Source organism: Gadus macrocephalus, chromosome 4, assembly GCF_031168955.1.
Source record: "Gadus macrocephalus chromosome 4, ASM3116895v1".
Classification (NCBI taxonomy): domain Eukaryota; kingdom Metazoa; phylum Chordata; class Actinopteri; order Gadiformes; family Gadidae; genus Gadus; species Gadus macrocephalus.
In genome coordinates this window covers 25587155-25608544 of record NC_082385.1, presented here as the reverse complement: position 1 = coordinate 25608544, position 21390 = coordinate 25587155, and the positions used below count along the sequence as shown (strand labels likewise).

Below are 21390 nucleotides of genomic sequence, written 5' to 3'. Positions count from 1 at the left end.
CTCATATGCGATATGAACGACATTTATCCAGAGTGGGCCAAGCGCGAAAAAAATTGCCTGTGTGATCCTGTCTCTATTGTTTTGTGTGATTTGACTGGCAGTTTGTCTGCTTATAGGTCGGAATGAAGCGGCCACCGATTATTGACAGGATGGGTACTTTATTCTACCGGACTCGTTCGCTTCTTCACTAGACACACGCGCTACCGCTCGCTCTCCTCGCTCGTCCACTCACTCGCTGACGTCACTCACACACGCATGCACACACTGCCATTCTCCCGCACACACATATGCTACTCGTAACACTATGGCTGTTTCCCAACGTCAAGGAACCATGCTCAACGGCCGCCCTTTTAAGGACGCTACGTCATAGAACGCCGACAAGCACTGTTCCAATGTTGAGGACACTAGAAAGCCGCGCCATTTTTGCGTCCTTTGTTTTTGAGAATTCCGAGATTTTTCAAGGATGCATCGCTGCATCCTAGACGAGCCAAAACTACCCACAATCCTCTGCGTTCACTGGGCGGGTTCTTGAAAATGGCAGAGCAGTACACGTTCAAATGAAGTGAAGTTATATTAGTTTTCAGAAATATTTTGTGCCGTATTGCTTTTTATAGATTCATCATGTTAATGCAAATAATCAAGCCTAAAGACCTGTGCCACTTTTCAAACGTTTTTGCAACTTAATGATACGTTGCTATATTTTGCATGGACGTAGCTGGTGTTAAACACCACTGTCACCAATGTCAATTTACTCGCTCACAAGATTACATTATTTATGTATACCTATTTATGTTTGTGTTGAATCGTTTTTTTTAGGGTCAGCCCAGCAAACTGAGGCTTTTGTGCGCCTTACGCCCCATGCCCACTACCTCCGTCAGTTGACCGTTGCCCATTGACTTTGAATGGGGACGGACTCATCCACAAGTGTTTCTTGTCGGTTCTTTGACATCTCTTGTATTTCCACAACGAGACTGTCGTGGGGGATACCTGAGCCATGGTTGAGAAGGAATTGGGGGAAAGGAACTTTGGCTTTGACTCGCTGAAGTAAATTAACTGCGACATGCCGCCGGTTGCCGCGAGGCACCATCGCCCGGCAGCGGGCAGCCGGCAGCAGGCAGCGCGCGGTTCAGTCTACTTCAGATTGATGTGAAAGTGGAAGAACCAGAGACGTCGCAGAACCCGACAAAGTCGTTTGTGATTCATAATATCGTCTGGAGGCGCACACACAGCTTTTGTCCGTGATAATATGTATCATATGATATAGATATCTATGTATGATATGATATTATTTAGAAATAGAGCTCAAGGACTGTAACGCAAGTGTTTTACACTTCCTTGTTATTTGGATAACCGTTCTGCTTTTGGTGTTATGGCGCATAACACGTCGGACTCTCGTCTCTGGTATTTCTACAACGAGACTCGTAGTGGGGGTTATCTCAGCCAAGGTTGAGAATGAATTGGGGGGAAGGAACTTTGGCTTTGACTCCCTCAAGAACATGAACCACGACATGGAGGAGAAAGGGATTGTTGGCGGCGAATGTCTCCCGCTTGAGCCCCGCTGAGGGACCACCGCCGGAGGCGGAGGTGCCTAAGCGCTGCCCGGCAACAATCCCTTTCTCCACCTTCGCGGTTCAGTCTACTTCACATTGATGTAGACGTGGAAGAACCAGGAACGTCGGAGAAGCCAACGCGGTCGTTTGAGATTCATAATATCGGCTCACACAGCTTTTGGCCTTGATAATATATATTATATGATAGATATCTATGTAGGCTATATGATAATATTTAGATATAGAGCTCCAGGACTCCCGTGTGTTCTAGAATATTTACAGAACACGGCTAATGGCTGTGTGCGCCTCGCCATTGCGATACATCCATTGTAAACAGAGCGCATGGTACCGCGGCTGCAAGCTGCTCAGGGCCACACCCCCACCCACCTCCTTGACCCGCCTCACTCCTCCTCATTTGCATTATAGCTACAGACACCAAAACAGCGCATTTTGGGGAAGCTCAATTTGCTTGGGACCTATCTCCTTCCTCAATTGGTCTCATTGTTTTACGCTGAGGTTAGAGCGCAAGGATGTGCAGGCAGTGTTGCCAGATTGGGTAGTTTTTTCTCGCTCAATAGGACTACTTTTTATGGCTTTCAGGCAGCGTTGCCAGATCTGGAGATTTTCCCGCCCAATTGGACTACTTTTAATAACGTTAGGCAGAAAAGGTTAGCATTAGGTGAATACATACAATTTCGGCTGGTTTAAAAAAAGAAAATGGCGGGATTATTATAATTCAAGGATGCAAACACATGTATGACAAAAAAAGAGAGAGCTACCCGAAGTCGGAAAAAATATGACGGCATGATATCCTATTAACATGAGAAGGCCTATGCTATATGCTATATGCCTAGAAAGATAAATAATATATTAGTTACTCAGTTAAAATGCCTTTTTAAACTAAGTTAATTTATTTTCACACACACACAAACACACACCTCTGCATTGGATATGCGATCACAGGTACAGGTACTGGCAGTATAGGCCTGGCACTGTCCCTTATCTTATCTGCTGCTTAGGGGGTTTCTGGAAGAGGGTTTCGGAGAAGCTGTGCAACACTTTGTGTAGTTGTTTCCTCTCCTCCGATGAATGTCTGCCTTGCATTGTGCATACAGGGCATGTACACCCCTGCTGGCATAATTAATTTCTTTAATGCAGTGTGTGCATTTAGCACATCCTTTTTTCTCAATTTTTTTGAAAAAGTCAGACAGTGGAAAGTTATGCTTCACTGTATTCACCTCAGTCGTGGCTTCTAATGTTAGCCATGACCACATCCAACTGCACTTGCACCCTGCGTCCTGCTGCACAATAAGTGCATCCTTCTCCGATATTTACCACCACTATCCTCGGGCCGGGTCGGGCCGGGTCTTTGAGCGAGCGTTTTTATTTATATTTTTATCATGGTTTTATTGGCCTAATCTGAGCAGAAATCTATGCGATAAATAGGCCTTTATTACACAGGTCTTCTCAATGCCGCGGAACACTTTGGTAGCTAGTCCGGTGACTTGTTAACCCCAGTGTCTTCTGTTGCTAAGCGACGTCACCGTCTTTGCGGACAATTTATTATTGCTCTGCTGATCAACACTACGAATAATAATAATAATACATTGAAATTAGAGGCGCCTTTCAAGGCTCCCAAGGTCACCTTACAGAGCATAAAGTCATCATAAATCTTTTAAAAACAAGACATTGTGAAAAAATGATGAATGAATGCTGGCATGGATTGTAAAAAGGCGCACCATGTAAAATATTTTTTTTAGTTTTGGCAAGTAGCCGTGTTATAAGCGGGATCATGTATAGAACGTCACCGGTCATTTTCGAAAATAAGCCCCTTCAGGGCGAAGCAAGACGCCTTCGCTGCGCGTCGGTGTACTGTTCGCCCTGTCGGGGCTTAGTTTCCCGATAATGACCGGCGTTCTATACATTATCCCTTACATATATATTTAGCTGAGTAGGCCTAGTAACAAATGTGTACAAAGTTACATATGTGTTAAAATAAATGTTGGATCCGATCTAAGCTCTACCGTGCGCATGCGCATCCAATATTTCGACGCGACGGCAAGGGCTGTGATTGGTCCCGAAACAAAATCATTTCCGGAATCACTTTTATTTACTTCGAAGGCACGGGGGTCTCAGTCAGTCAGATTACGGAATATTGACACCTGCACGCGAGCATCGATCGACGCACCCCCCCCCCCCCAAAAAAAAACTCTTCGGATCTGCACGAACCACACAGGTCCCCAAAATGTATGATAAAAAAGCGACTTGCGCCAAAAAGCGCCCCGTTTGCATGTCTGATATTTCTACAAACATCATTCAATACCATACCTTTCAGAAGGCATATCGTTTGTGCAGCTAGTACCTCTATTACTTCAGCGACTAGAACAACTACTAATACTTCTACTTCAGCTAATACTACTACCACTTCTACTTCAGCTACTACTACTACTACTTAAAATCTACTACTACTACTACCATTACTACTACTACAGCCAGTACCAGTACTACTACTATCTTCCAGCTTTGACAGTATTACATTTTAGCTTCCAGCTTTCGTAACAATGCATTTCAGCACTTCGCTTCTTCAGATATGGCAATTCAGCGTCTGTCAATTTTCGATTTCAGCTTCTAAGTTTTTAGCAGTGCACTGCAATACTAGCCTGGCTAACGCCAGACCTCATCTCAATCTACATTGAGATGAGGTCTGGGAACCAAACATTCATTTTCTCGTATTTGCAATATCATCCCATTGCAGACACAAATGGGCGTTCTCGTGTGGTGGGGGTTCCCGGGGTTCACGCAGACTGGAACGCCCCCTTCTTATCCTTTGTCGCCTTTCTCGCTGAACTGTATTAAAATGTCAAAGTGTACTACTCCGAAACAATGTAAATAGTGTTGTAAATAAACTTCCAAAGCTTTTCAAATCTTATTTGGAAAATAACTTCCCATGATGTGTCTTTTAACAATTTATTCGTTACCAGCATTCGTAGTGTTGATCAGCAGTGAAATAGTCCGCCAAAGACGTTGACGTCGCTTAGCAACGGAAGACGCTGGGGTTGACAAGTTACCGGACTACCCATGCAAGTGAACGGAGCGTTCCACGGAATTGAGAAGACCCGTGTAATTAAGGCCTATAATATTTCTGTTTATGGCATAGATTTCTCCTCAGATTGGGCCAATAAAGCAATGATAACAAAAACAAAAGTGCTCGATCAAAGGCCCGGCCCGACCCGGCTCAAGGATAGTGGTGGGAAATATCGGCGGGCCGGGTCGGGTCAATCAAAACCCTCATTGTTTAGCATGAATTGGCTAAACAAATTGATTCTGTAGCATATTTAAACACAATTCAAATTGTGCAGAGAATTATTTCCATTGGTCATTCTGACCGGGGACATTTAGAATTTTCGATCCTCCTCATTTCTTCCGTTGTCCAGTAATAACTGGACAACGGAAACTCTGCTATAAACCGGCCTAACTTTCACCGTCAACACCGAACCCCTTCTTCTTCGCACGGCAGTCAACATCCGGAACATTCGCTAGTTAGATTTTCTCAAACAGAAGTTCAAAATAAGATCTAGTAGTAAGTACGGGTAGCATAGAACTAACGTTAGCCAAGTGGGGGCTCCATGATTGCTAAATCTAATGAGAGAGGTAAAATTGCCATTAAGGAAGGAAAGCATAGTATGCCTTAAGTTGCGACTGTGCTTCGCAGTATGCCTGGCGAAACCCAGTATGCCTTTCGAAACACTTCGTGATTTGTCGATGAAACGCTACCAGGAGGCCTAAAGGGCGTTCTTGTATCATGACGGAAACACCCAAGCCTGCAGATGGACCCTTCTCCGTGTTTGAGGCGTGGTTTACGATTGCACGGAGCCGTTTATTGGGCGCTACGAATGTCTATCATATGAGTCTGTACGTAGCTCATAGCCAATCAAAGCCTGTTTGTAGGAGGGCAAAGACATCCTTCTTGGTAATGAAAGAGTTTTATTTTTTCAAAATAACTTGCGTTCTAAACTACTTAGAACACTCTGCATCGAAAGGTAACGCGTCTGCTGCCATTTTGTGTCCGTAAACTAGCTTCGGTGTGACACAATGACGTCCCTCCCCGTTCTGTGATTGTTTCCCTATCTCAGGCGAAAATCGGATCCATGGGAATCAAGGCTGCCTGGCAGCGCAAAAGGAAATCCTGCGCAAGGCAGCATGGGTATACCAAGGCTACGGCAATACATTTGACCTTTCCGATTTTTCGAGAAGGGTCCAGCTGCAGGCTTGGGCGTTCCCGTCATGACACAAAAACGCCCATCAGGCGTTCCTGTAGCGTTTCATCGATCAATCCAGAAGAGATGAGTGAGTTTCGCAAGGCATGCTGGGTATGCTACCCTTTCCAGAAAAACGAAAGGGTTATGATGAGAGATTATGTCAGCAAGTATGATATTGTTTATTTGACAACATTGGCTGTGAAGTATTCTCATTTAAATCACTGATTTACGCCTCGTTTCCACATACGTATGTTTTTCTTATCCGTGCTTCCGTAAATTTACGGAAGGAGTCGCTAGTGTTTTACGTGCGGGCATGAATTTATTTACGGACAAAAGATGTTAGGAGGAAACCGATGGATTGCTTACTCCGGGTAGGAAATGAGTCCTTAGCCCAAGTGAAGGAGTTCAAGTACCTTGGGGTCTTGTTCGCGAGTGAGGGTACTATGGAGTGTGAGATTGGCCGGAGAATCGGAGCAGCGGGGGCGGTATTGCGTTCGCTTTACCGCACCGCAACGAAAAGAGAGCTGAGCCGCAAGGCAAAGCTCTCGATCTACCGGTCGATCTTCGTTCCTATCCTCACCTATGGTCATGAGGGCTGGGTGATGACCGAAAGGACGAGATCGCGGGTACAAGCGGCCGAGAGGAGTTTTCTCAGAAGGGTGGCTGGCGTCTCCCTTAGGGATAGGGTGAGAAGCTCAGCCCTCCGTGAGGAACTCGGATTAGAGCCGCTGCTCCTTTACTTGGAAAGGAGTCAGCTGAGGTGGTTCGGGCATCTGGTAAGGATGCCCACTGGGCGCCTTCCTTGGGAGGTGTTTCAGGCACGTCCAGTGGGGAGGAGACCTCGGGGAAGACCCAGGACTAGGTGGAGAGATTATATCTCAACACTGGCCTGGGAACGCCTCGGGATCCCCCCGTCAGAGTTGGTCAATGTGGCCCGGGAAAGGGAAGTCTTTCATACGGTATCTCCGTAAAACGACGGCGAAAGTAAAAAAATTTGAACGTATATTACGGACATACCGGACAGAAATTTTACGGAGGGGAGGAGTCTCGGAGGAAAAACAGACATTACGGAGAATCACATAGGAATGAATGGACTTTCGGTCGGAGACGGTTGGATCGCATACGAGAATGTACGTATGTGGAAACGAGGTGTTAGCTGTGGTATCGTTGTATCCGAATTCGAATCCGATATAAATACTCGTGACAAGCATGGTTCGGTAGCAGCGAATGCTATGCTATCGTCCATAAACGTTGCATATACTATTCAGAAATCAGCAACGTTTAAGACGGTTTGTAGGTAGAGGGTAAAGTTTGCAGCGAAGGCTTTGCCGATTATTTTACTGTGAGGTTAACATTACCAAAGTACATTGTTAAGTTGGATGTTAAGGTGTCAGCTGGCATGGTAAGAGGCATGAAATCGCGGCCACTCTGCTTCGTTGTGGTGACACACGCATCGGATTAAACTGTGCATGTAAACGTACTAGTACGTCTAAACTAACTAGTTTACATGCATGGCATATCAGAGAATTCTGTCAGTTCGGTCGCGGCGCAACGAATGAATAAAGATCGTTAGCACTCTGAAAAACAGATGACAGATGTGCCCTTAGTTACTACTTTATTACCTCGTTGATGACCAACGTTTAGGAAAACATGTAATTTTAATTCACCCTTGGGTGAAATCGAAGCGTAGTGTGTACTGAATGCGTGTTGATGATGATGCATATGAATTGCAACTTACACGTCTTCCAAACCTTTTCAGTACCCTGGCACATGCTTTGTCCAATGGACCATGGAAGGGACTTTACTTGGCTGACGAGGTAAAACGTGTGGCTGGCGCACGATTCATTGCATCTCGTAGAGTAGCATTCACTGGTAGACGGGCAGGCCTCTAGATTGTTTATTATGATTTAAAGGTCCCATGACATGAAAATCTCAATTTATGAGGTTTTCTAACATAAATATGAGTTCCCCTAGCCTGCCTATGGTCCCCCAGTGGCTAAAACTTGCGTTTGGTGTAAAACGAGCACTAGCTGTTCTGCTCGCCTTTGAAAAAACGGAGGCTCAAGCGCGCTGATTTGGAAATCTGTGCTCATGACGTCATGAGGAATCTCAGCTCCTCCCCTTACTCTGCCTGGCCCGCCCAGAGACGTTGGCCCGCCAATGAGACTCGACCGTGCGAGCGCCACATGTGTGTGTGTGAATACACACACTGTAACGCAAGTGTTTCTTGTCGGTTCTTTGACGTGTCTTGTATTTCCACAACGAGACTGTCGTGGGGGTTATCTAAGCCATGGTTGAGAAGGAATTGGGGGAAAGGAACTTTGGTTTGACTCGCTGAAGTACATGAACTGCGACATGCCGCCGGTTGCCGCGAGGCACCATCGCCCGGCAGCGGGCAGCCGGCCGCAGGCAGCGCGCGGTTCAGTCGACTTCAGGTTGATGTGAAAGTGGAAGAACCAGAGACGTCGCAGAACCCGACAAAGTTGTTTGTGATTCATAATATCGTCTGGAGGCGCACACAATATGTTATATGATATAGGTATCTATGTATTATATGATATTATTTAGATATAGAGCTCCAGGACTGTAACGCAAGTGACTCGAGACACGAGACTCGTATTGGGGGTTATCTCAGCCAAGGTTGAGAATGAATTGGGGGGAAGGAACTTTGGCTTTGACTCCCTCAAGAACATGAACCACGACAAGGAGGAGAAAGGGATCTTTGCCGGGCAGCGCTTATGCACCTCCGCCTCCGGCGGTGGTCCCTCAGCGGGGCTCAAGCGGGAGACATTCGCCGCCAACAATCCCTTTCTCCTCCATGTCGTGGTTCATGTTCTTGAGGGAGTCAAAGCCAAAGTTCCTTCCCCCCAATTCATTCTCAACCTTGGCTGAGATAACCCCCAATACGAGTCTCGTGTCTCGAGTCACTTGCGTTACAGTCCTGGAGCTCTATATCTAAATAATATCATATACATAGATATCTATATCATATAACATATTGTGTGCGCCTCCAGACGATATTATGAATCACAAACGACTTTGTCGGGTTCTGCGACGTCTCTGGTTCTTCCACTTTCACATCAACCTGAAGTCGACTGAACCGCGCGCTGCCTGCTGCCGGCTGCCCGCTGCCGGGCGATGGTGCCTCGCGGCAACCGGCGGCATGTCGCAGTTCATGTACTTCAGCGAGTCAAATCAAAGTTCCTTTCCCCCAATTCCTTCTCAACCATGGCTCAGATAACCCCCACGACAGTCTCGTTGTGGAAATACAAGACACGTCAAAGAACCGACAAGAAACACTTGCGTTACAGTGTGTGTATTCACATTGATGTGGACGTTGAAGAACCAGGAACGTCGGAGAACCAAACGCGGTCGTTTGAGATTCATAATATCGGCTCACACGGCTTTTTGCCGTGATAATATATATTATATGATATAGATATCTGTGTAGGCTATATGATAATATTTAGATATAGAGCTCCAGGATTCCCGTGTGTTCTAGAATATTTACAGAACACGGCTAAAGGCTGTGTGCGGCTCGCCATTGCGATACATCCACTGTAAACAGAGCGCATGGTGGCTGCAAGCTGCTCAGGGCCACACCCCCACCCTCCTCCTTGACACGCCCACCGAAACAGCGCATTTGGGGGAAGCTCAATGTGCGACTGGCTCGGAGTGGCTGTAACTCTGCACCACGGCTGAATTTAGGGAACGTCTTTGAATACTGTGTTAGTTGCCCACTAATACCTACATTAAAGAATACATAAAATAGCATGTCATGGGACCTTTAATGAAGTGTTCCCATGTGACGCTGATGGGCCCTGGTTGCTGCTAAATGCTTGTTGAAAGTGCATTGTGCACTTTTTGTATGTAGCTACAAAATGAGGGTGGATATCACTTTATAGTTTATAGGCATTATATACTAATAAGAATCATTGACAAATCACATTCCCCTTTTACCACCACAGGACACACCTCACCAGTATCAGAGCAACAGCTGTGGGGTGTTTATGCTGATGGTGAGATGCATTATTTTCAGAAATGATGACTGATGACTAGTTTGTAAAACAACTAACTAATTTGTATGTTAATTTCAGTACGCAATGTATTCTACCCTCAAAAGCAATATGATTTCAGTGAGGTGAGTTCTTTCAAATCTCAATCAGATGTGTAGCATGAAATATAAGGCTTTTAATAATTTAGTCATCCTTACTGGAGGCTACAATTAACATGCATCATAGGTCATACACATTACTTTGTCTTCAGGTACTGCACTTACGGGAGGAGATGGCTACATCTTCACAATAATTTACACTGCCATAGTACACTGCTAAACAGTACTGTAACATGGATTTGTATTAGGCTATGAAGTCATTTAAAGCATAACTTTACTTTTCAGGGGGACATGCTCTCTATCAGGAGGTGGTGGTTGGACAGCTGTTGGAGACCTTTATGCTTGAAAGGTTTATATACTGTGTCCATGTTGCTATTTACTTATTTTTGGTGCTCACGAAGATCGTAGCCAATACACTTGTCTCTCTGTCTCTAGCCCTGCAGAACTAGCTGGCTCCTTCTCACCCTCTCCATCTCCCCATCTCAGTCACACCTTCCAATCACTAAGCAGTGAAAGGTATTACATACTATGTCCATACTTTTCTATTTACGTATATTCTCTCTTGCTCTTTCTCAGACTTTTGATCGATCAGTGACTGCCTTTTTGTTTAATGGTGTGGGTAGTGTTGGTCTGGGCTTGTGTGATTGAATTGAAGGTTGATTATAATCCCTGTTTCTCTCCCTCTCTCTCGCTCTCCTTCACTCTTTTTCGGCTCTCTCGCTCTCTCTAGCCCTGCAGGACTAGCTGGCACACCAAGCTCACCCTCTCCATCTCCCCATCTCAGCCACACGCTCCAATCTGGCACAACAGAGGACAGGCCATTCTTACCACCCGAAGTCCTTCAGCAAATTGTACAAGAGACGCTGAGATTGGACATGGCGATGCTTGGCGTGTTCAACAGGGTTTCAAACACATTCCGAGAACTAATCAAGCCTCTCCATCCTTCCATATATATAAATGACAGTTTGGCAGGGGACATTAAGCTTAATAAAGACAATCTCATATACATAACGGTTAGAAAGATTTACAACAATGCAGGCTGCGGCAGTGGCCTTGCGCTATGCCTCAAAGGCTTCTCAAAAAAGAAGAATTGGCCAAGCGCACCCCTGATAGGCCTACTGAGGAACGTTGCATATGGCAGGGTTGTCATAAAAGATGTCTGCCTAGCATAATGTTATTTTATTACTCCTTTTTTTGTTTTATTTGGGACGTCTTTTTTTGCAATCCCTTCCATTTGTAAATGTACATACTGTAGTAAATGTATCTGCCCAGAAATGCTGGTATTTTATTACTCCTTTCTTTTTTGTTTTTGTGACAAATGCTATACGATGTATAACATACATTTGTGCCTATGATGTATGTTGTAAGGTTAATTGTTACAGAGCAATTACTGTATTTTGTCTTTATTGAAAACATTCAGTGGGAAAAGTAAGTGAACACTTGGAGTCAAATGGCCTACTGTTTGAGCCTTCATAGTGTCTGGTAACTGGATTTGAACTGCATAATGTCCCAAGTGTTATTTTAATCTATTCATTATTTAATTTGGGCATATTCTTAAACAACTATATCAAACATCTCACTTATACCTAATACGGTAAACCCTACCTATACTAACCCAGAAGATAATGAACTTGAGATCATGGAGCCTCCCTGTAATGATCGTGTTGCATCAAGTTTGATGCAAAGTGTGGGCCGAGATCCGACACATAAATGTAAGCTAACATTCTGTAGGCCTAGCTGGCTAACGTACCCGTATTATGAGATCGAAGAAGAAGGGGGCGCTAACGTCAGTTCTATGCTGCCCATACTACTAGATCGACGAAGAAGAACGGGGCGTTCCAGCCTGCGTAAACGAGAACGCCCACCACACGAGAACGCCGGGGGGGCGTTTTAGTCTGCATGAACGAGAACGCCCACGACACGGGAACGCCCATTTGTGTCTGCAGTCGGATGTTATTGGATTTTTCAGCAGTGCAGGGCAATACATTTGACCTTTCAGATTCTTCAGTTCAATTAATTTTACATTTTTAGCAATGTAAATGTAAATGTAAATGGACTGCATTTATATAGCGCTTTTCTGACCATCGGCCACCCAAAGCGCTTTACAATGTTGCCTCACATTCACCATTCACGCACACATTCACACACCGACGGCGGAGTCAACCATGCAAGGCGACAGCCAGCTCGTCGGGAGCTAACAGTCAGGGTTAGGTGCCTTGCTCAAGGACACCTCGACACTCAGCTAGGAGGAGCCGGGGATTGAACCAGCAACCTTCAGGTTACCAGCCAACCCGCTCTACCTCCTGAGCTACTGCAGCAATGCTTTGGGCTTTTCATTCAGCTGTCACTTTATTTGTTTCCAACCATTTACATTTTTTTAAATGGTGTGCATGTTTACATTGTTTAGGCCTACTCCATTTAGGCTCACTTCACTTGATTTAAGCCATTTAACGTTTCTTTATGTCTTAATCTATGTGGCTTTATGAACATATTTTCAACCTCAATTTGTACTACAGCACTCACCACATTTTCTGCAGGAAATCGATTTTCTAGTTATGTTTATTACGGTTCCGTCTTAGTGACTGTTTTAAGTAGGTTGGTTTGTGAAAATTACAACACTGAAAAAGTTATGGAGATCAGTTTTGTAAGCTAGGCATTATATGATTATTTATAATTATTTATAATGTCCCCCCCATAATTCCGTATCCATTTTCTCGCTGGTAACATTTTTTTAATCAAAGCACTTACGGCCCGAATGCAAATCACCGTCTATGTTGTTCTTATCCAACAAAACATGTAGGCCTTTCATTTGTGTACACTTCAGCACCGACAGTCTGAACACGTTGAGCTCGGCCCGCTATAAAAGTTAAACACTTCAAAGAATGCAAAAAGACATCCGTTTACTCACCAGATATACACTCTGATGGCGAGACGTCCCTTCGGGGGCTGTTCCGTTGTGGCGGTGTTACATAGTCGCCGGACGGGACTCGTGAAAGAGGGTAACTGGAGCGGAGTGTCCGGGAGTACACCGCAGTCCCATCTGACGCTTGCTGCTGCCGGAGCACGGAGCGCAAGACTCCGGCTCCCGTGTGCGTTTTGGAGAGCGGGAAACACAACAAACCCACAACAAGGTGTGTGTGTGTGTGTGTGTGTGTGTGTGTGTGTGTGTGTGTGTGTGTGTGTGTGTGTGTGTGTGTGTGTGTGTGTGTGGTGTGTGTGGGGGGGGGGGGGGGGGGTGAGGGGGGGGGGGGGGGGGGGGGGGGGAGAGACTACAACAACAACAACGACAAGAAGGAAACATTATTTAATTATTTGTACTTCACTTTAATTTGACCTGGATATAAAAAAAAAGTTTTCTTTCAATGATTCCCCTGAATGTCTGAATACCATACGATGTAGTCATGCCGGGTCTGGTATAATATGTGTGAACTATTTATTGAAATAGCCTACACGCTGTTACACATTGCCTGACACCCCACAGCTCCAGTGGTGTGTGCAGTGTATTTTTATTTTGTTAAACGGCGTCTTTCAAGTCTATGCTAGGGCCAACCACAGGCCAATTTTAAAAGATACGAAAATACATTATCCTTTGCACGACAAGCCTGGATCTACAGTGGTTTCAAAATGCTAAATGTCAAGTTTATTATTATTGTGTTTGCGGCAATGAATGTCAAACAGGTTATGTTCTGCTTTCCAACATGCAGGTGCCTGACGTGAGATCAGTTCCTCCTTAAAGGGGTAGTTCGGAATTTTGGACATAGGGCCTGATTCCCAAGTGAGCATTGGTATTCTATATCACTGGAGACAGTTTTCAACACATTTCATTCATTCCTTCTCGTTGCAGAGTTCGCTCGTGCTAGGCTAGCGCACGGCAACGGGCAATGCTAGCCTGCTATTAAAAACAGTCTTACCCACTCCACAGTACACCCGAGGTAAATCGATTATAACGCCAGACTATAGATTTAAATGTCTGTGTTGATAGAATAATGTTAGAAATAAAACTAACCTAATGCGTAACTGTGTGTGATGGTGGTTGTGCGAAACTGTGTGTGATTGTTTTGTGTGTTTGTTTTGTGCATCACAGTGTGTGTTTATTTTGTGAGTAACTGTTTGTTTCGTGCAAAACTGTGTGATTATTTTGTGCGTAACTGTGTACGATGTTTTTGTTTGTAATTGTGATTGTTTTGTACGAACTGTGTGTGATTATTTTGTGCAGAACTTTGTGTGAGTGTTTTGTGCGTACCTTTGTGTCTTTGTTTTGTGTGTCACTGTGTGTGTTTCTTTTGTGCATGACTGTGTGATTGTTTTGTGCGTAACTGTATGATCGTTTTGTACGTAACAATGTGTGTTTGTTTTTTGCATAACTCTGTGATTGTTTTGTGCGTCACTGTGTGGTTGTGTGCTCATAAGTGTGTGTGTGGGTACTGTATACTGTATGCACCGTTTCCTCTCGCCCATAGTTTGAGCGACTGACCGACACAAACTAACACACAAAGTTCCTCCACGGCAGCTTTGGAGAAAACATCACGATCAAACCAATACACAAACCAACAAACCGCCGCAAACAAAGTAACGTGTTTATTTCAGGTTCCCGGGCCCATATTTAGACCTTATTGTGTGTGTGTGTGTGGTGCCCATGTGGAAACAGTAGGCAGTTTGTTTGAGCACGGCCCCCAGACACCGGCCCCCCAAAACCCTTCTAGGGCCCCGTCCCTCCCAGTACCCCATGCCAGCCGGAACTAGGTTGTTGCCGTGACAACCATGGTAATGGTAGAGGTGTGTGAGAGAGTCATCGCATGCATGGGTGTGGGGACTAGCTGGATCCGAATCTCATTGATGTTCCTGTGATTATATCCCTTGTTATGGCTCCTTCTAAATTTGATAAGCATTATATCATAGGTAACACGCCAAGATATCTGTATGTTGGCGTGCGTGGTCTGCATGGTTAGCATTTGCGATGATAGCCGCTTCCATCGAAAAGCTCATGTGCATGTATGGAAGAAATTAACCCTACATTTTATGCTAAGCTATGATTATTATTAGGCATGTATATCACATCGATACTTTAATGGTGGAAAGTAGATCACCTCTCCCCTATAAGTTAGGTTTGACATGGCGCCAGGGAGTAGGTTCACTCTGTTCCTATTGTGTGCTTTTTGAAAAATATGCTTACATGCAAACATGTACACCATCGATCTGTATGCATATTAGGGATGGGAATCGAGCACCGGTTCTTGTTCAGAACCGGTGCCGAGTCAACCGATTCCTTGGAATCATTAGCAAGCCTGCTTAACGATTCCGCTTATCGGTTCCAGTCGCGGCAAATGCGTCATGACGTCACACACACGCTGCTTTGTTTTGGTTCAGAACGCAGCAAACATGGCGCCGCCGGGGAAGAAGCGCATTGTGCGTTCACACCAGACGCGACGGGGCGACAAGATCCCATACAAAGTGAACGTAGAGACGCGTATCGGGCGAATCTTTCGTGAGAGAAAACCGGCGAAAAGTTTTGATTTGTCGCGCCACACTTTCGCCGAGCACAGGCGAGCGTGTTCACGAGGATTTGGGCCGCGACAATTTCGCTCGAGTTGAAATATTTAAACTTTGAAGCGAATTTCGCGTGATGACAGCCAATCAGCGTTCAACAGCGTGACAACTGAGTGACATGTGTAACGTAACAGCCAATCAGCGTTCAACCGTCAAACTCAGTGCAGTGCAGTCCAGGGTGAACTGCAGCATGGAGGAGAAAGTGATTATTGCCGTTTGCGACTCCCGGAGCTCTATAAAATAGTATATAATATAATATAATATATAATATCACGGCCAACAGCTCTGTGCGCCTCCGGATGGCCGTAACTTGGGGAGCTCTCATAGGGATTGGGCTTCTCGGGGTTTGTTTACCGGCGTTGCTATGGTTTCCGGTCTTGTGTGTTCCAACGGTTTATTAGGTAGGCCCATCTAATAAATCTCTGTCTAATCAATACTTCATTTTGTTTATGTCAGTTGAATTTTGTTACAAGTTGAATGCAAATGAGCACTGTCAGTAGTCCAAAAGGCACAAGCTCTTACTTGACTGTTTTCAAACAAAAATTAAATGTATTATATTATTATTATTATTTTTCAGTCTGTGTTTTTAGTTTTATGGCACATAATGATGCCATTTGGCCTTAAAAAGCCAAACATATATTTTTTTGCCTAGACCGATTGATTTGAAATTGTACAACTTCCTAATACTAGACTCACTTCTGATCAGATATTAAAGAGATTTAATACAAACAAACACATTTGTACTTATTTTCTCACCCAATGAGAATCGATAAGAGAATCGATAAGGAATCGGATCAATAAGCAGAATCTGAGTCGGAATTGTGAAATTCCCATCCCTAATGCATATAGGGATCAATTTATGTTCAAAGGTAAAGCTGTGACCTGGAAAAACGTTATGTAAATCAACATTTTATGTAAGTCTGACTTTATATTATGTAAGGATTGGGTATATAAGGTGCAGGACGAGACAACTTTGTTGCTTCTCGTTTGTGGGTTACAATAAAGTGCAAAGTTTGACGTCCTTCTTGGACGTCCTACATTTTTGCTCTTTGTTCATTGTGCGTGTTTTTATTTTTCCTTGGATTTATTAGCAGGCTACACTGTATTGGGCTGCTTTGAGATCATGATGCATACGTAGCTGCCGCGGCTATCGCCATACGGCTTATACCCTTCCCTACCATAAGGGTAATGTCGGCGGTGGAAATGCAAGCCATAACCAAGCTGGGCTATACCGCACCCTAACAACTGGGCTGAGGCGTGCTGGGTCCAAAGCGTACCCGCTGGTGGAAAAGGGGCATATACCGGAAAGAGAATGCTAACCCAGCGAACTCCCCTTCAGGACGCACATGATTAATTTGTAAATTAGCAACTGAATCTGGGTAAATTGAAGTAAAATCTTTAATTAAACAAATCACAAATCACCCAAAGACAAAGCTAATCACATTAATAGCAACCAGTGTTGGGCGTAACGCGTTACAAAAGTAACGCGTTACCGTAATATATTACATTTAGGCAGTAACGGAGTAATATAACGCGTTACTAACTATATTTCGGTAATATTATTACAGTTACTGAGTCCGGTAACGCGTTACAATCATGGACATAATAAAGGATGGACCACGGACTGGAAAGTGGCCGCCCATTCATTCATATACAAACTGCTCAGTGGCGCAGGGTAAGGGCCCTTACATAGTCGACGCGAGCAACGTGCGTAAACGACGCGAGTGACGCGAGCGACGCGCTTCCTTTCATAGTCTACACAGCATACGCGAACGTCGCGGGCAATGCATGACATGCAATACACCACTCACGCCATGGTGGGCAGCAGAGTCACCAGTGTTTTCGCGGGTGACGTTCCAGGTGACGTTCCGAACAAAGTGGCTACGGAAGAAGATTGATGAAGCGCAGAGATAGACGGTGGTATGTGCGCCCTTTAAATACCACACGAGATCAGGATGGGGAATTTGTTTCTCTGGTGCTTCCAATGCGAAGCATGGACGAGGAGAGGCATTTCCAGTATTTTCGGATGTCGGCGCCAAAGTTTGATGATCTCCTTTCGCGGGTCATCCGATATCTTCCCGACTCTCACCAAAACCGGCCCTTGTCAGGGAGCAGCTGGCAGATTATTTTTTGTCAGATGCTGGCGTGTTTCCCCACCAGTACAATGTGCTACGATTGGGTATGCGCACTGACCAATAAATGTATAGACATTGGTCACTTGGAAGCATGACTTTTGATTCATTAGTTATCATGTTACACAAGTTACCTAATTTGGTTTACGTCAAACTCATTAATTCATATCCATATAAAATGTTTATTATACAACGAGCTATTGCCTTGACAGATGAATTAATTATTTAAGTGTATTTAAGGGTAGGCCTATAGCCAAAGCTATAGCGCATAATGTCCACAGAAATTATATGGTAGGCAACATTATTAGAGAAAAGGGGTTTATTTATCAAATACAGAAAATAGTCCCACCATACACGCACACATTTTTCATTCACTACACACTCACGTTTTCAAATTTAATTCACTCAAAGAGGCTACTGAACTTATGTTTCACACAGAACATGAACATTTTTGTTTCACATAGAACGTGAACACAAAACATTACGTGATTAATTCAAATAGGCTAAGGGCCGTTACATAGTCAACGCGAGCAACGCGCGTAAACAACGCGAGTGACGCGAGCGACGCGCTTCCTTTCATAGTCTACACAGCATACGCGAACGTCGCTGGCAATGCATGACATGCAAAACACCACTCACGCCATGGGTGGCAGCAGAGTCACCGGTGTTTTCGCCGGTGACATTCCAGGTGACATTCCGATCAAAGTGGCAACGGAAGAAGAGTGATGAAGCGCAGAGATAGGCGGTGATATGTGCGCCCTTTAAATACAACACGGGATCAGGATGGGGAATTTGTTTCTCTGGTGCCCGTGCTTCCAATGCGAAGCCTGGACGAGGAGAGGCATTTCCAGTATTTTCGGATGTCGGCGCCAAAGTTTGATGATCTCCTTTCGCGAGTCATCCGATATCTTCCCGACTCTCACCAAAACCGGCCCTTGTCAGGGAGCAACTGGCAGATAATTTTTTGTCAGATGCTGGCGTGTTTCCCCACCAGTACAATGTGCTACGATTGGGTATGCGCACTGACCAATAAATGTATATACATTGGTCACTTGGAAGCATGACTTTTGATTCATTAGTTATCACATTACACAAGTTAACTAATTTGGTTCATATCCATATAAAATGTTTATACAACGAGCTACTGCCTTGACAGATGAATGAATTATTTAAGTGTATTTAAGTGTAGGCCTATAGCCAAAGGTATAGCGCATAATGTCCACAGAAATTATATGGTAGGAAACATTATTAGAGAAAAGGGGTTTATTTATCAAATACAGAAAATTGTCCCACCATACACGCACACATTTTTCATTCACTACACACTCACGCTTTCAAATTTCATTCACTCAAAGAGGCTACTGAACTTATGTTTCACGCAGAACATGAACACTTATGTTTCACACAGAACGTGAACACAAAACATTACGTAATTAATTCAAATAGGCTAACACTAAAACAAATAAGGCCAGTAATAGAACGAATATCGGGTGACAAGAAGATCATTAAAATGGCTCACAATCCCGCATCAGCTGTTTGATGTAGCGCATCAAAATAGCACTTTGCCCCTGTGGAAGGGTTCGCATAAATAGGCACAGGTAATTAGTAAAAGAGACGTGAATGTCATTCTTATCACGTTCCCGCATCCTCTCATATGTTCTTCTTCTGTAAATATAACCTATAGTGGAGAATAATGTACAATATTTGCAGTATCGCCCCCACCGACAACGCATAGTATTGCATGGATCGGCGCGTCGCGTATCAAAAATTTGGAGGACGCGTTTTGCTACGCGTCGACGCATAATGGCGGCCAAAGCGTCGCGTCGCGTAGCCTTTTGGACGCGTATGCGTAGCGATGCGTCGACTATGTAAGGGCCCTAACACTAAAACAAATAAGGCCAGTAATAGAACGAATATCGGGTGACATGAAGATCATTAAAATGGCTCACAATCCCGCATCAGCTGTTTGATGTCGCGCATCAAAATAGCACTTTGACCCTTTGGAAGGGTTCGCATAAATTGGCACAGATAATTAGTAAAAGAGACGTCAAGTCATTCTTATCACGTTCCCGCATCCTCGCATATGTTCTTCTGTAAATATAAGCTATAGTAGTAATAATGTACAATATTTGCAGTATCGCCCCCACCGACAACACATGGTATTGCATGGATCGGCGCGTCGCGTATAAAAAATTTGGAGGGCGCGTTTTGCTACGCGTCGACGCATAATGGCGGCCGAAGCGTCGCGTCGCGTAGCCTTTTGGACGCGTATGCGTAGCGATGCGTCGATTATGTAAGGGCCCTAACATACAGGAACGATTTGCTTCCGCGTTATGGGGCCAAGACACGTGGCCTAGTCCGTGACGTACCGGATGCAGAAATATAGAACGCATGCATGCCCATCGCCCCACTCCGGTCCAACAACAATATAAAAGGATACCGTAATGCACCTGTTCTTTGTCTTTGGATCTTTTGAATAAATGGATCAATACATAATGAATCACAATGATCGCAAGCAGAGGGCCGTGAGAGTTATTGAGTATGGCGACACATTAGTGCCATAATTCACTAATGTGATAAAAGATGCATTCGGGCGTATTATATTATTCCACACGCGTAGATATTAACTGCGAGCGCGCAAATGATCTCTGCGCGCGCAAAACAGCCTCTCGCGCGCGCAAAACCTCTCGCGAAAGATGTTTTTACGCTCTCGCTCGAATTTAATTTTGGCACTATGGGGGAGGGAACCAAGGCAGGGCGGGCTTTCCTATGATTGGCCGTTTCTGAAGCGTGATATTTGATTTGACAGCCCTCCTCAGCCCTCCTCTCATTCAATTCTGAATTGTACAGTAAATGGCTGAAACGATAGTTACGTATTGTAACTCCAGATTCTATGAGCATAGGCGCAGCCTTTTAAGTGTCGGCCTCACTGTCCTTTAAATAGCTGAAGAAAAGCTGTTTATTGGGAGCAGAACGTCCGCCGGCGCCCGACTATATCTGCGAAATGCGGACGTCGTTGAGGCACGCCGCACGCGGACGTAATTGAGGCCCACGCTGTTGGTGGTCGGGGATTACACATTTTTCAGTGCTACGGCTCACGCCTAGGGATAACCCAATAGCGATAGCCTTAAAAAGCTGCGCCTATACTCATAGAATCTAGAGTTACAATAAGTAACTATCGTTTCAGCCATTTACTGTACAGTTCAGAATTGAATGAGAGGAGGGCTGAGGAGGGCTGTCAATCAAATATCGCGCTTCAGAAACGGCCAATCATAGGAAAGCCCGCCCTGCCTTGGTTCCCTCCCCCATAGTGCCAAAATTAAATTCGAGCGAGAGCGTAAAAACATCTTTCGCGAGAGGTTTTGCGCGCGCTGAGGTAATTTGCGCGCGCGAGAGGCTGTTTTGCGCGCGCAGAGATCATTTGCGCGCTCGCAGTTAATATCTACGCGTGTGGAATAATATAACACGCCCGAATGCATCTTTTCTCACATTAGTGAATTATGGCACTAATGTGTCGCCATAATTGAGCAGCAGATGAACCAGTCCAAAATTCGGACACGTTAACGGAGCACTGAACTAGGCCCTCTCGGATGCCATTTGTTTCACTACGACTCCTTTCAGCTGCACACCCCTCTTCCCCAGCGAGATAACGGCTAATAAAACGCTTGAGGTGGCGTTTTGAGGACATGGCACGAAGGTAATTATGAGCCTTTGATTGATATCCAGAATTTTTTTGCAGAGACACATTCCTGTTCCCCACTTGTATTGGAGTGAACGGAGATATCTAC

General features: G+C 44.7%; 1 protein-coding gene and 1 long non-coding RNA gene across 6 annotated transcripts in view; one reads left to right on the top strand and one right to left on the bottom strand.

Annotated features, from left to right (window-relative positions):
- Positions 1–13058, bottom strand: part of LOC132456413 (beta-galactoside alpha-2,6-sialyltransferase 2-like) — a 77645-nt gene extending 64587 nt beyond the window's left edge. For all 3 annotated transcript variants that reach the window (XM_060050764.1, XM_060050766.1, XM_060050765.1), the window contains exon 1: positions 12832–13058. The gene's annotated coding sequence lies outside the window, so the exon portion shown is untranslated. The remainder of the gene's footprint in view (positions 1–12831) is intronic.
- On the top strand, positions 7317–10959 carry LOC132456405 (uncharacterized). Of its 3 annotated transcripts, none has more exons than XR_009525464.1 (5): positions 7317–7626; positions 9907–9950; positions 10209–10272; positions 10359–10439; positions 10654–10959. It is a non-coding gene; the product is annotated as an uncharacterized LOC132456405 (long non-coding RNA). The 3 variants fall into 3 exon arrangements; XR_009525463.1 differs by lacking the exon at positions 7317–7626 and adding an exon at positions 9621–9828; XR_009525465.1 differs by lacking the exons at positions 7317–7626; positions 9907–9950 and adding an exon at positions 9621–9828.
- Positions 13059–21390: the final 8332 nt, after the last annotated feature.